The sequence below is a fragment of the Dasypus novemcinctus genome, chromosome 4 (genome assembly GCF_030445035.2).
Source record: "Dasypus novemcinctus isolate mDasNov1 chromosome 4, mDasNov1.1.hap2, whole genome shotgun sequence".
Lineage (NCBI taxonomy): Eukaryota > Metazoa > Chordata > Mammalia > Cingulata > Dasypodidae > Dasypus > Dasypus novemcinctus.
The window spans coordinates 46413758-46420325 of NC_080676.1; positions in this window are offsets into that span (position 1 = coordinate 46413758).

Sequence of the window (6568 nt, forward strand, 5' to 3'; positions counted from 1 at the left end):
AATAGGTGCCTGCCTGTTGGAAAATTCTAAGACCTGCTAGATGGGTCAGTGGCCACACCTTTCTCTCGGGGCCCCCACTTGCTGAGCTATGTTCTTACAGTTTTTACAGCATGGGGTCCCAAGAGACACTAGACAAGATCTCCAATGGAGAACTTTGGAAAACGTAAACTAGAAGAGAGGGCCAGCCCTCAGGCTCAGTAGGGTTAAACTAATTCTCCCTGATCCCTTCTCCACAGTCCCCAGAAACAGGAGGTGAAAAAGGATGGGGATCCTGAAGATCTCTCACCTCACACTTCAGCCCAACTGAGGAGCTTGGTCTCTGGGAAGGAGTAGCAGTTTGATAAAGTTAATAAAATTCAAAAATAGATATTGGATTATGTTTGTAAACTGTTCTGTACCTGGGCATGATTGAATTAGAATTAGGGCTTTGACTGGGCCACGGCCAACGGGTAGGGACTCACAGATAAAAGACATGGTAAAGGATAGATTTGGAGGTTTGATGTTGGAGTTTGATACTAAAGTCTTAAGCTGGAGCCTTGGGAAGTAAGCACACAGAGGAAAGCGAAGCAAGCTCTGGGATGAGAGAAACCCTGAGCCCAGAGAGAAGCAAGATGAGGAAGAGAGGAACCCAGGAAGCCTGAACTCTCGCTGACATCGGCAGCGATCCTGCTCCAAAACATAAAAGTAGACTTTGGTGAGGAAAGTAATTTATGCTTTATGGCCTGGTATCTGTAAGCTCCTACCCCACATAAAAACCCTTTATGAAAGCCAGCAGATTTCTGGTATTTTGCATTAGGACACCTTTGGTTGACTAATACAGAAGGACTTCTTTACCCAGACTTGACTAAATTGAAAATGGCCTAGGGTAGGCCCAAGGGCTCCAACCACCCCTGGAGACAGAACTTACGCCCCAGTATATATACAATTTAGGGACAGTGACCAAACCTTTATGGTGATTTTGGATACAGATGCCTGGTCACCACCATTCTGGGAGATGCAGAAGGGAAGAGGAAAATGAATAGCTTTGGGAGGTTTGTGTTCCACGGTATGGAGACAGGAGGTTACTGCTACCCTGTGGGTTGGTCCCTTTGGCCCCTTTTATGCCCCTGTGGTCATGTTTCCCACAGGGGAATGCATTATAGGGATTGATATCCAGCACCCCTGTACATCTTAGCGATGGTTGTGTGTATATGCTCCAGAGAATTCTGGCCATAACAGTTGGGAGAGTGACGAACATTGTACTCCCAGTGCCCCTATCCCCTTGCTGCTTTGTCCAGCAGTGGCAATATTGCCTCCCTGGTGGGGAAAGACATACCTGAACTCATAAAAGACCTATCTGTGAATGCCCTCCACACTACTGTCTGCCTTTAATAGCCTGGTATGGCTAGTGGAAAAGGTGTGCACAGCATGGGAGCTGACTAGATTATCAGTGCTTGAATGTAGAAATGCCCTTTAAAAAAAAAGTTTTTATTTATTTCTCCCCACCCCCTCATTGTTTGCATTTGCTGTGTGCTGTGTCTTTAGGAGGCACCAGGAACTGAACCCAGGACCACAAATGTGGGAGGGAGGCACCTAATTGCGTGAGCCACTTCCATTCCCTGCTTTGTTGTGTTTCTCATTATGTTTTTTCTTCTTGTGTCTCTTGTTACATCATCTTGTGTCAGCTTGCCATGCCTGCCCATCATGCCAGCTCACTGACTTTAGAAGGCACTAGAAACCGAACCATGGACCTTCCTTTTGATAGGTGGGAGCTCAGTTGTCTGAGCCACATCTGCTTCCCAAATGCCCTCTTTAGTGCCTCTAGTCCCAGACATTATCTCTTATGGAAGCCATAATGGCCTCCACTGGTGTTCACCCTTGGGTTCACATCATATGGGTGCATCAGAGTGAGGAGCAAACTATGCAGGGATTGTACATATTGCTAACTGGCTGGACCATAAATTTTGATAAAATGCAAGCCCAGCCCAGCAGGTCACCTTCTTAGGCAGCATGTAAGCAGAGCTCAATGCCAGATCCCTGATCTGGTATGGGACAAATTATTGTCCCGAGGCCCAGCAGTTGATTGGGCTATTTGTATCTTGGCACCAGCACATTCCTCATCTCTATCCTCCTGGTACCCATATATTGGGTGACATGGAAAGCAAGTACTTTTTATTGTAACTGGAAGAGCAAGCTCTCCAAGAGGTAAAACAGCTGTTTCAACCACTCTGCCTCTAGGATCTTTAGAGCCTAGATTTCCTTTCAAGCTACAGGTTTTTGCCACCCAGGCTTATACCCACACAAACTGTTCCCTCTGGCAGAAAGAGGGCACAATAGGATTTGCAGACCTGTGAATGTTTGGAGCAAGAAGTTCTCAAATGCCGCCCAGGGCTACTGGGCCTTGGTAAGCATGGAAATGATCACTGAAGCTCTTAGGTTCTCTTTAGGCCAGAAATCCCCATCATCTCCTGGATCTGGGAAATTAGAATACTCACCCAGGCAGTGCTCAATATCAGAGGATCATCAAATGGAAGTGGTACAATCAGGATTGCACTTACCCAGGCTCCCAGGGAGCAACATGCTTGCATGTGTGGGTGGCAGAGGCCTCTCTCAACAATAATCATGTTGCAACAGCAGTTGAGGGGCCTTCCCTCTCTGCCCTGGCATCCTGGTGAACTAGACTCAAAGATGTTTCACTGACGGATCAGCCAAGCTGAATCCATTGGCATCCAGTGGGCATAGGCTGCTGTTTCCCCTGCCTCAGTTACACTGTGTACCACATCCGGCACTGGAAAATGTGCCCAGCTATGAGTGGGCTGAGCTATGAGCGGTCCTCTTAGCTCTGGAGCACTCGAGCCCAGGTACCCCTGTGAATCTGTTCACTGGCATATGGGCTGTTGCCAACAGCTGATTAGTCTGTTCAGGTTGATGGGGGAATGCAATTGTAGAATTAAAGTTTCCCTGCTGTGGGGAAGGGAACTTTGGAAACAATTGGTGGCATGGAAAGACACCATCTATGCTACCCATGTCAATGTATATGGCATGGACCTCTATCATAATGAACATCATTGGAATGATCTAGTTGATGAAGGAAGCACCAAGATGCTTCTCACCTCCAAATGAGGCTAGAGATCTGCTGGAAGAGAAGCAGAGGATGAGCCTTGCCCAGAAAGTGAGGACAATAAACTTATTCTCAGTGACATCTGTGAAATAGCTGAATTTCCAATGACTGCTTCTGCTTCTAGGTGGATCCACTATCAAACTGGACTAGAAAATTCTGACGCCATGAAATTATGGGCCCAGGAATGCAGAGTTCCTCTCTTCTTAAAAAGAAGCTTAATCTGCCATTTACTAATATTAGAGATGTCAACTACAAGCCAGAGCCCACACAGGGCATTTAGGGTCTCTTCCCAGAGGGGCCACATCAGATCACTCATGGCCAGTGGACTCTATCTGGCCTCTCCCACCATCCCAAGGTATGTTCTACACCTTGGTTGTGGTAGACACCTATTCCAGTTCGCCATGTAGACGTAGTACATACCTGGGATGCCTTGGAAAAGTGACTCTGCCACCCATTCTGATGACCCAAACATTTCCTTCCACCAAGGATCCCAATTTACTGCCCAATCCACTGAATGATGGGTGCATACTAGTGGAATTAGATGGATCTTCCACATCACCCACCACCTACAGGCAGCTGGCACTGTGGACGATTTTCATGACCACCTGTAAAAGTAGTCTACTCCTTGATAAATCAGTGGATGGACTGTCACTTTACTGGGGCCTCTGGAAGCTGAACTCAGTAGTTGCCCAGAAAGGAAACATGACCTTATCTTGTTTCCTAGCATGAGGGAACGTGGATCTTTGCTTTGCTATGTCTGCTCTTACACCCATCACAAGGAGGATTGGCTCTGAAAGGGAGGCCAAGGACACACCACTTGGGACTTTCCTTTTTAGCCACTATTGGGACCATTCTGCTTTTTACCCATTACACCCTCCACAAGAGTCCCAGCATGGTAGGAGGTGGGGGCTGCCAAGTGGGTGGAGTGGGATGATGGAAGCAGGCCTAGAAGTGTTTAACATATGTGGGGTGATAATCCAGCAGGCTGGACCTGCAGGACCTGGCACATGCATACTGGAGCTTAGTGGGCAATGCCTACCCTGGTCCCCCAGTCCTCTTGGGATAGGTCATGAGATAACTTTGAGGAGTCCTGACAACTCCCATCAGGAAGGGGTGGAAATGGGCCAGAAAATATGAGTAAGGCACTCAGATCAATGGAAAAAAATTTAGGTTATTGCTCAAGGCAAGGGACAAACAGACTGGGTGGCCTTAGGGGAAAAAGATGTTACTGCAAAGGCTGAGAAAAGTATCTCCCATGGGAGGTGGTTACCTGACCACCCTGTTAGGACTAGTTACTGATCCCCCCTCCAGTTTTCTACAAAATTGACCCAGCAGCAACCTAGAACAGAAACACCTTCATCCAGCTGACCTGGCCTTTGCAGTGGCAGGGAACCTGGAAGACTACTGGATCTGCCATCTCCCCTCGCTCCCTCTCCCCTCTTTACTGAGTCTGGTCTGCCACTCAGGGGGCTGATTCCTTCAGCCTCACATTGTACAAACACCAGGAAGTCCTTCATTTACACACTGTGACAAAAATAACAGCACAGGCATTGACTGTACACTCTTCTCCACACCCTAGACAACCTGTTGGTATGCAACAACTCCTGACAAAAAGAAATTGGCAAATGGCTCAGTCATCTTTCTGCTAGCATCTCCAAGGTGACTGGTGACTCTCTACAGGTGGGCTATGCCCCTCCAGGATTTATCTTCCTTTAAGGAGGAAATAAAACTTCCACCAGTTGGGCTCCTCGTTGCATAGGTCATTGGATGGTGACTGTTTAAAAATTCATTACCAATATGAGCCTTCTCATCAGACTGTTCCTCTCAATTTATTATCTCAAACAAAGTATGATTTGCCAGGAATGGGGCAGGGTGGGGATGGGGGTCCATGATTCTGGGTTCTCCTTTATTTGGCAGATCATTATCTCCCTGGCTGGGAATAAGAACCAATGAACACATGATATACAATCTCTCAGCCACCTCAGCTGACATCGACGAGTTCACTGCATGAGCTCTTCTTGCTCAGTAAAAATCATTAAAGTCTCTAGACAAAGTAGTGCTTGATAATTGCATTGCCTTAGACTTGCTACTAGCCCAACAAGAAGGTGTATGTGCTATTGTTAATACCTCCTGCTATATTGGTTTATTACTTCATGGAAGGTGGAAACGGGAGTGACTAAAATCCAATGGCAAGCCCACTGGCTACAAAGTGTCCAAACAAATTCCATGTGGGACCTCTTCAGCTGGCTCCTGGGGATTGGGGAGCATGGATGTGACCATTACTCCAGACGGGCTGATTACTCTGCTTGGAGTAATGGTGCACACAGGAATCATCCAAAGTCCTCTGGTGTTGCAGCCACTGGTGTATGGCATTGTTGAGAGCCCCGGGCTGATAGCCCTACCCATCTCTGCCTTCATGTCTGAGGTAGGAAGTGGAGTAGTAGGGTAGGTTGAGAGGTTGAGGGGTGGACTGCTGGGGAAGTCACAGACACATACTCAGTAGCTTTCTCTCAACCTTTGCCTATCCCCTTCCTTTTCCCTTCTTGCTTGTTTCAATGCAGATATTTCAACATATCTCCATTCCACACGGTTGGGAAGAAATTAAGTCTCAACCATGAAAAACGAGCTACCCAGAAATGGGACAGCCTGTGCCTTGAACTCAAAACCAGGAACAAGCAGCCCAGCTGCTTGTCAGGGCCAGAATCCTCTGCAAAAAGCTTGTTTGATATATGCTTTTTGCTCAGTGGCAGGGTCTTCTCCCCTGTGATGTGAAAAATACCCAGAACTTGGGCAGCACAGGGTCTTTCATCTCTGATGCAAATTGGGATGTGTGGAGCTGCCACCCACCAACCTGATCCAAGCGATTGACTTCCCCAGGGGACCAGCCATGATGAGACCTCCTCCCCTGCTCTCTGGACCCTTTGTGCTGTGTAAGTAATAAAGTGATCATTTGTCGAGATTCTCTGTTGTGCCTGAGCTTGTTTCCATGATGTGCCATATAGAAACATGCTCTACAGTTAGTATTTTGTTGAGGATTTTGCATCTATATTCACAAGAGAAACTTATCTATAATTTTCTTTTCTTGTGATGTCCATGTCTTGCTTTGGTAACGGGGTAATGCTAACCTCACACAGTGAGTTAGGAAGCATTCCCTCCTCTTAAATTTATTAGTCAAGATTGAGAAGGATTGGTGTTAATTGCCACTTTTTAAAAATTCCTCTTTTATTGATATGTCAATTACACCAGAATTCACAACTATTTCTTTTTTGCACTTACCTCTCCATTGAAACTAATTTGCCAAGGTCACCAGTGACGTCCTACTCACCAAATCTAATATGTACTTTTCAGGTCTTATTTCATTGGACCTCTCTGGTACTGTTATTTTTAAAATTCCCTCCTTTTAAAAACGTTCCTCCTTTGGACCCTGTTACCACTCTAACTTTTTTCCCCTCCCTATCTAGTTATGTT